The sequence below is a fragment of the Toxotes jaculatrix genome, chromosome 10 (assembly GCF_017976425.1).
Source record: "Toxotes jaculatrix isolate fToxJac2 chromosome 10, fToxJac2.pri, whole genome shotgun sequence".
NCBI lineage: Eukaryota > Metazoa > Chordata > Actinopteri > Toxotidae > Toxotes > Toxotes jaculatrix.
This window is the reverse complement of record NC_054403.1, coordinates 2,748,801-2,758,356: the sequence shown is the minus strand read 5'-3', so window position 1 is coordinate 2,758,356 and position 9,556 is coordinate 2,748,801. Positions and strand designations below refer to the sequence as shown.

At 41.2% G+C, this 9,556-nt stretch overlaps 1 long non-coding RNA gene across 2 annotated transcripts in view; it reads left to right on the top strand.

Moving 5' to 3' along the window:
- Positions 1 to 443: 443 nt before the first annotated feature.
- Positions 444 to 9,556, top strand: part of LOC121188817 — a 55,163-nt gene continuing 46,050 nt past the window's right edge. The window contains exons 1-2 of one of the 2 annotated variants that reach the window (XR_005894748.1): positions 444 to 645; positions 1,325 to 1,457. This is a non-coding gene — a long non-coding RNA (uncharacterized LOC121188817). The remainder of the gene's footprint in view (positions 646 to 1,324; positions 1,458 to 9,556) is intronic. The other variant, XR_005894747.1, reaches the window with a different exon arrangement.

The following is a 9,556-nucleotide window of genomic DNA, read 5'->3' as shown; positions in this document are numbered from 1 at the left end:
ATTTACCTAAGACTCTTTGCGAAACATCTGTGAGAGTTTCAAACAATAAACATCTGGGCATGTATCCACGTAAGCAGCATGCCTCTAGGAATGGAAATGTTGGTCAGTTGGTCGGTCCACCACCGGTCAAGACTAATTGCTGAATGTATGTAGACAGTATATCCATTGACTTTGTCTGTTTGTCCAGTTGGTAATGGTAATGGTAAACTAAGTCTGGCTTCACAGCATCGTGCCAAAGCACTACAGTATAAAATGAACTGATTAAACACTGGAGCATTCAGGGTTAATCAGTGGGAGTTTTATTATAAATAGGACCTTCTCCCTCCCTGCCACTACATGGCACTGTGCCAGCTGTTGGCACACGGAGTTGTGGGAGGCGCGTTGCGCCCCCTATATATATACAGGTGTGCCCATTACCTCGGTTCCTCCTCCCATTCCGCTCACCCCCCCGTGGTGGCTGTGGCGTGGCAGAGCGTTTTGTTTGGCGTGGCTGTGACTTCTTTCAGTCGGACGCAGTAGTTGTTGTTTGTGGCAGCCGATGAGGCACCTGTTTCCACGCATTCAGCGCACCTGTTTGCTGGCCCTGCCTGTGGGAGACGGATTGTGCCGCTGGATTGCTTCCGGGTCCGTTCGCGTGTCCGTTTGGTAAGTCGCCATTCTCTGCCTGCCTTCGTGTGTCTGTGGCTTGGCTTCAGGTCAGCCGGTGATATATATTTTGTGCCGCAGCGCGGTCGATCCGTGGCCTTTGAGGCCCAAACCCTCTAATTAGGCGAGAGTGGTCTGTATGTGTTCGGTTATTCCTTAAAGGAATAATCCGACTATTATTATTATTATTATTTTAAATCTATGATGTGCCCTCTCTTTTAGCGTCCTGGCATTGCTTGGCCTGCCACTGTCTGCCACTCTGTTCTGCTGTTCTGTCTTATTTTACTGTTCTGTTGTATACTGTTCTGCTCTGTTTTATTCTTCTGCTTTGTGTTTTGTTGTGATTCTGCTGGTCTGTGGAGTGCAGTGTTTTGTGCAGACTGCTGCTCTTTTGCACACTGCCATTCTTTTGTGCGGTTCTATGTTGTGCTGGTCATCAAAGAGTCCTGAGCCGGTCTACTCCACCGAGACCTCCACAATGTTTTAAATTATTTGTCTTCTTTTCTCACATTAGTTTCCTTGAGTTATTTAGGTTGTCGCTCTTTGTTTTGTTGTATTTTGTTCTTTTTGTTAGGGTTGTCTTTGGGTTTCTTTGAAATTGGGGTTTTTATTTTTTTATTTAGTCAACACTGTGTGTGAGGCACTTGGCCTGTTTTTAATTTTCCTTTCTTTTAATCAGGTGCCGAGGGCCTGAGGCGGGCAGTTGATCCCTGGTGGTGGTGTTTCTTCACGATTCCTTTTTGTTGGTGTGCAGTGTCATGGGTGGCTATTTTTTATGGACCTTCCCTTTTTGATTTTTCCCTGCCGCTGTGGTAAGCCCTCACCCTGTTTGCACCCCTAGTAGGCTTCCACTCCTGCCACATTAGCATTTTGGCATGCTGATATTAACATTAACATTAGCTCAAAGCTAACTGCTGTGTCAAAGTACAGTCTCATGGAGCTGCTGGCAGGGCACAGTTTGTATCAGTTATTAGTTTATTGCTGAGAGGTCAGGTTCACTAAAAAGTTAATAGGTTAACAAACACAAGCAGTCAGACAATCAGACAGGTTGTAAACAAACCTCCAGGTTAGCCTTGCCAGATTATGGCAAGCATTATAATTGTTACTGAAACTGTCTGTCTCCAGATTTACAGACCCACTTCCTGCTTCAACTTTGACCCACTGTATTTACTATAGTTGTGCTCACACTCAGTTTTCCTATGCAGACTCATCTGCTGGTTTTTCCAGTCTGTCAGTCTTTGGTTTCTTGCCCTGTCTGAGTTTGTTGTGGTACAGTGTGATCATGTCTGATTTCCGTGACTTGTTATGACTCATGCTTTCCCTAAAGTGTGAGTACTTGCTGACACTTTTCTCAGAATTGTCAATTGAGATCATCAACCAGTTGTATCTATTATCCAATCAAACCGTAATCACACTGCCAGTGGACAAAGTTCTGCTGATGAGACACAGTAGCAGTTGAAATGTTAATTTGTTGACTTAATAAAGGCTTGTACATTAATCAGTGTGCTCCAATCAATGAGTCCTTCCAAAGATACATGAGGTAAACTGAACTGCCTCAAGCTAAATGTTGTCTGCAGCTTACCACAATGAAGTTGTCACCGTGTGTATTTATGTTCCTGAAGAGAGTGACAGTGACAACTTAATAAGAGCAGGAGTCTTTTGTTATTGAAGAAGTTGCTCCATAACTGAGATACCACTAATGTTTTAGATCAACGAAAACACTACTGGAGCTGTAGTGGGGATGTGTTGCTGTGACATTGTCCCATATTCGTTCTATTGAGGCATGGATTGAGAAGAAGAATGGGAGGGAAGGAGGGATGAAAAGAAAAAGAAGGAATACAGGGATGGAATGAGAGTAAAACCTACGGAGAGAAAGTAAAAAAAAAAAAAAAAAAAAAAAAAAAAAAGAGGAAGAAAGATTACATGGAATAAAGAAGTGAAGACAGGAAAGAGGAAAGAAGAGCGTGCAGGTAAAAAAGAGCAGAGAAGTGGAAGAAGAAGAAGAAGAGAGTGTAGAGAGGTAATGAGGGGGACAGCAGAGAGAAGAACGACTACAACGCTCATTAAAGAAGAGAAGAGCTCCATTAACCAGCAAACCGTCCGTGTGTGTATGTGTGAGTGCGTGCGTGCATATGCGCATCTGATGTGTGTGTGTGTGTTTACGCACCCCAGTGGCTGCAGGGCTGTTGTCTGTACCTCATAAGTATAATGATGGCACATAAAGAAACTTCATGGCATTACACACACACGCACGCACGCACGCACGCATGCGCACACACACACACACAGCCGGTCTAGACTGCAGTGACTCGTAGCTTCTAATTACATATTGATACAGCAAAGAACACACAGCTAGTCTCTGCAAGCTGATCATAAATGAACAAAACTAAAGCTGTAAACTGAAAGAAAACGGGATAGTCAGCCTGACACACACACACCCACACACACACACATTAACTCAAACATATATTCACTCGAACACACACTAGCAGCAACTATTATAATGCCCAAAATTAATGAGCTGAATTGGAACTATAATATGGATATGGCTTCGCATCCTGACGAGAATCCATAAAGCAGATCCTTTATTATGGTTTTATGAAGAACTGAAGCATTGCAGAAAACTTAATAACACTGTTTGGATGACTGACTGGATACGTGCCTGACATCTTAGCTGCATGGAAAAAAAAAATTCTGATTGAACTACTTGTATTCAATCTCAGGATCTTTTTTCATTCTCCCCCCCCCCCTAAAACAAGAGAAGCAAATTCAGAGTGAAAATGCAGTTGTGACACAGCTTTAATTTCTATGACGCCGACGGATGAAGACTTAAAACAGCCGAAGCCTTTTATCTTTTTTCTGGGAAAAAATAATGTGATTGCTCATCGTGGATCAAATGCTGGTGAATAGACCCCACTACGGGCAGTTAGAAGGAAGTCAGTAGCTATTGGTTGATGTCACAGCTGGATTAGTTTCACATTATTTTTGCCTCAACAATATTTTCGGGTTCTCTCGTACTTTAAAATGCGTGCCTTCAATTCAATCAGGTGCAGAGATTTTTAATTAGTTTCATTCTCTCCTCTACTTTGTCTCTGCATCCACACCAGCTGCTGAACCTGCTTTAAAGGAACAGTCCAACACTGTGCGAACAAAGGCCCATTTAGATCTAAAACAGCACTGTGTTAAACACCAAAGAGTCTACAGCCATGTTAGACAAAGCATAAAAATCACACTGGTCACACCAGTAAGTAGTATACTTGATGTGTGTGTGTGTGTGTTTGTGTATTTGATTGGCAGCAGAGGAAGGAGTCCTCCCAGCTGGTTAAGGTGGAGCTGGCCAGCTATTTTCTATACTGCTGGGTAGTTAAATCTAAAACAGTGCACTGTGTTGTATAAGTTCATTGCATGTATTGTGTTTAAAATCATAGTCTGCAAAGTAACCAGTGACTAAAGCTGTGTGATGAATGCAGTGGGGGGAAAAAAAAGTCTAATGTTTGCCTTTAAAATGAGTGGAGCAGAAATGTAAAGCAGTGTAACCACAGGCTGAGTCAGGTTGAGTTTCACTTCACCCAGCTGATCCTCCGTCTTTCAGCCAATGTGGTGAGCTGTCACTAGTCTGCACCGGAAATGAATACCTGTGGTAGAACACCTTGATCTTCCTTCTTCCTGTAAATGTGTTTTTTAAATGCATGGTGTCCCTGCTCTCCCTGTGGAGGTATGTGGCATGCACTCAGTTTTAAACGTGTCGCCATTGTTGTTCATTGTGTTACATCTGTAAATATATTCCAGACCAACGTTCCTGTGTGCAGTGCTGCTCCCGGTTTGTCTGGCTCCTCTTCAGCTCCAGTGATAGCTCCTGTATCTCAATGTTTGAGCACATCCTGTTTCAGTCATTTATAATTGATTGATAGGCTTGGAAATTGTGCTTTAAAACAGTTGTTTCTAAATTTTGATGATTGTGTTTTAAAATAGATTTTTTATTTTCTTACATGTGACTCAGTAAGAAACATCATCTGGTTTGAATTGTGGACTTATTCTCCTCTGAGCCTTTAAACTTGGGTCAAAAAACTGTGTACTCACTGGATGAAAGTCCCGAGGTGGCGCTGTCCACACTGAATAATAAAATTAAGCTGAATCCTTCTCTAGCTCCGTTACAGTGGCATAAACTTTAGAACTCAAGTAAAGTACAAGTACCTTAAAAATTAAAAAAAAAAAAAAAAAGTAGAGTAGAGAGCAGTAGAGACAGATGAGGGACCTGGTTAAACTGGCTTAGCACAAAGACTCGAAGCAGCAGCAAATTGCTTGGCCATAGATAAAAGGGAAATAATATAACATCTCCAAAAGCTGACTCGAAAACCTTTACAACAAGCTGGGCTTTTACAAGCTCTGCCAAGTGTTTTGAGTGCTAAGCTCTATTAGCCTGGAGCGACACAAAAGAAATGGCTACTGTAATCTTTATGCTGGGTCGTCTTTTCATCTCAGAGATAACTGGGATCCCTGCATCTGCAGCTGCATGTTCCCTCAGTGGCTCTCTCAGATCTCCTGCTTTCTCAAACAAGAAATTAGTGCTACTTTTACTCAAGTGCACTGTGATGCAGTCACTGCAGATTAGGGCCCATTAGGAACAGACTGACTTTTGTTACACTATAATTATCAGGCAAAGATTGGAAAATGACATTTCATTTGTTATCACATTATGAACTATTCTGGTGTCCCATTATATATTGAGATTAGGTCCCTCACACTGTGCTTGTGATGTGCTTATGTTACATTATAATCCTTTCTTTGTGCCATATCCAAAATAAAACCATAAAAAAAAAAAGGTAGCAATAACACAGTCTGTTTAGGTTGTCTAGGTGACTAAGAATATAAATGAGTTTAATTGGAAATTCAGGTTACAGTATTATATAAAATGACAGAACATCAGCACAATACAAAAGTAAAAGCGGCCCCCTGTTGAAGTATTCTGTATCCAGATAAATTCCAGATGAAATACAAGATGCTTTTCATTTAGACTTAGCCACAATGCAAATGTGATTACAGTTCCATACCTACTGGTCCTCCCCCGAGGCCAGAACCTGAAACATGTCTGCCTCCACACTCCCGGGCTGGTAGCTGCTGGAGGTGGGCATTCAACTGAAATTGCATGTAGTCGTCTAAAATAATGTAAATGTGTTTTTTAAATGTATGGTTGATAGTTTTTTTTTATGGTTAAAAGGAGAAAGGAAGTCCTTATAAAAGAGATGCTCCTTAATGTTGGTGTCTGTGTTTAATTGACAGCAGTTTGAGGGGCATGTCGGTGTCGGTGTTTGATTGACAGTTGCTGGCAGAGTGCCGTGCACCACCCTGCAGAAAGACAGGCAAAGTAAACAAACTTGTGCTGTAGCTACTCGTCATCAAAGAGACCAGAGAACCAGACCTCCATGCTGGACCTTTCCACCTGATGATTACAGTTTCATGACCAGACAGTGTGTTGTTAGTGATTCTGAAGAGTGAGAAGCACAACATCATCCAACCAGACCATTAGCTGAAGCTAAATCTCTTCTAGCCTGCAAACTGATGTTAGCATTGCACTTTTCCACAGTGAACGTTTGTTTGGTGGCTTGTTCAACAAGCTCAGCTGCTGCTGCAAAGACCTGTGGTCATGCTTGTAAGTCAGAAGAGCAGGAGACTTTAGCAGAAAAACTGATGTGGGTGATTGTTCATTGTCTGTGGCTCTTGTGTAACCGCTGCTGTCTGCCTCTGTGCTCAGCCATCATGAAGCCAAAAAAAAATATATATATAACAAATACAAATTTCCTCCTGCTGGTTTCTGACTTTTTCTCTAAGGAGAACACATGGAGAGAGAGATTTCAGGAGCAGAGATGGATGCTGTAGCATACAAAAAAATGACATTTCATTTCATTGGGAATTCAAATGTTAGCATTTTACATTAATGTCAAAGATTCTACATGGAACACTTACACATTTACCTTGAACAAACAGTCAGGTGTTGAAAAAGTTGTGAATTGACCATTCTCTGTTGTCTTCTACACCTTTGTGAAGTGTGGCACCTCAGGCTCGTGAAACTTTTTCACAGTTCACACACAAGAATTTTCTGAAGGCTGTGCACTCAAATGTCATCGTAGTGGCTATAATCTAATTTGTTGCTTGGTAACAAAAACAATTAACAAGGTTAATTAAGCATATGAAGAACACGGGCCATGACAGTCAGTGTAAAAAAAAAAAAAAAGCCATTGCTTCCATTAAGATTATAAACAGTAATGTAATGCACATGAACACTGTAATGTGTGTATTATGTGTCACATCAAAGACGAGCCTTTCACATTCTGTGAAGGACAATAACGTTTTTCTGAATCTTAATTCTGAATCTGAATGACTATCATGCTGCAGATGTTTAAAGTTACATGCAGAATGCATTATTTAATCCAAACCTCACTGATCCCTTTGATGCCATTCCTTCTTTCTCATGGCAGAGTTTTTTCCCCACAGGAGAGCATCTGGTATGTTATCTCCCCGTCTTAAATCATGAGGCAGTGTGAGGGGATCACTGGGGCAGGGGGCTTAGAGCAGACGCCATACTCTAGCACTTTATTATCTTTGTTTGTTTGCTTGCTGGGATGCAAGTTGTCCATTATAGAGCAGCATTCCCTGGGTTTGTTACAGAACTCAACCGTGGCTCCAAATTGCAGAATTTCACAATATTTCCAAATATTGTCATTTTGAAACAAGCTCACTGCTGTTAAGTTGGGTTTGAACAACATAACATAGGAACAGAACATAGAACAACATAGAAATAGATAAAAGAAAATTAATAAGCCAGTCTTCCATTTAAATAGACAGAATGGTGACTCATTTGTTGGTGCAAGCAAAACAAATATTTTTGCTTTATTAATTCTCAAGTTAGGAGCATTATATGTCAGATAAATAAACTGTGATAATGAACAATAATTCATTTAATAATTAAGATAATTCATATCCTGACCACAGACCTCAAAGAGGTGCAATGATTGAGTGTAATTCAGTACACCATCATACTGTCTGCTTATTTAGACGCCCAGCCTGAGTTCATGTGAATTGTGCAGTTATAGTAGCAGTGTATGGTATAGGGTGTGTAACGGTGTTAATGTGTAGCCTTAAAGCCTAACTAGTAACCATTTAGATTGGTTTGTAACAATGATTTTTCCATGGACATTCAGAAGCGTTCACTTAGTGAGTGACTGTTGCCAAGGAAATTAGCTAAACTAAAGACTTTCCTTTAGGAGAGGTAGATCTGCCTTGTTGCCAGAAGCTACTCCTGAGTGAATTGGCCATCTGCAGCACATGCACTTCCAAACAGCCTATGTATCCATAATTTTTTTTTCTCTTGTAAAACTGTGAAAAATGCTGTTTGAAAATACGTCTGATGAAGCATAAATCTCACCATTGTGTTGTTGCTGGCGCCTGAGACCAGAAGGCTTGATGCACCCATTGGTACTCGTTGGTTGTGATCACCAGAGTTGTACTGGCTGTTTGTCCACCACCACCAACCACAAGGGGTAACAATGAGCCCATTCAACACTCAATAACAAACTTTGAAAAGTGATTCAAAGATGAGATTCATGCTTCATCACACGTCTTCAAATACTATTTTTCTATGTCACAAGAGGAAAGACTTCAAGGACGAAGACTAATCGGTCAGTTTGACAAATGCACATCTGGTTAACTTCCCACCTCCGAAGTTATTACAGTTCATCTTGAGACCATAAATTTCTGCAACAGACTTAACTGCAATGAATGTCTTTACCAAATTTCATTGAAATACAGCCTGTAGTTGGTGAGATATTTCACTCTGGGCCCAGGTGGTGGTATGACTGACTGGAAGAGGGAACGAAGACAGGAGGAAGAGAAGAGATTAGTGGGAAAAAAATCTAGGACAAACAGATGAAAGATGAGTAAGGGATGAAGAGGAGACAGACAAAAATTATTGGGGAAGGCATAAAGAGACCATAAAGAGATGAGAGCGATGTTATATACGTAGAACGACTGGACAGGCAGTGTGTGTGTAAAGGGGTGTGGGTCAAACAGAGTGGAAGATGGGATGAGTAAATGATGGGATGGAGAGGAAGCGGGTCCTTAGCTAAGTCAGCTGGCATGTACTGTAAATCCTTCCAACCCGTAAATAATTCATAAACACTTCTCTCCATGCTGATGATTGCTTTTATTTTATCACTCACAGCCACTACAGATCGTACACTTGACTCCTGAACTTAGAGTAGTACAACTACACTTCATCAGACATCTTACCCCCTGCTCCCCACACCACCACGAACCACCCTGTCTCCTTTTTGTCAGTTCTTTCTTTCTTTATAGCTCTCACTTTCTTTCCATTGGTCTGTCAATTTTCCACTGCTTCTCTTTTGTGTAAGTCTCTTTGCAGTTCTGTTGTCTCAGACTCAAAAAATTAGACATGAATGACCAGCTGCTTAACTGACAGGACAAGGCAGGATCAGACTGGGTTGGGCAGTGATGAACTAGACAGTGAACATGGCTGATCTGGGAAAACTTCACTGGACTGGGAAAAACTGGACAATTCTTGGGGCTGGTTTAACAAACAAACAAAACTTCTCAGCTTATTGACACATATACAAGGCAAAGGGCCCAAATCAGCTCTACCAGCCGATAGAGTTCTCAGTGTTAGACACAGAGGTGTTAAGACAGAACAGCATATTGATGTTGTTGCTTTTCTTTCACATTTGCCTGGAACATTTTAAAAGATAATTTTGGTGTGGCACTAAAACAGATGTTTGTCATGTTGCAGCCAATGATTTGATTTCTACAAATGTATAAATAAGTGGAGCTTTCAAAATGGAAAACTCAGCTGAGTCCTCATGATCTATAGGGTTCATCCTCTAGGATGTGGAACCATGAA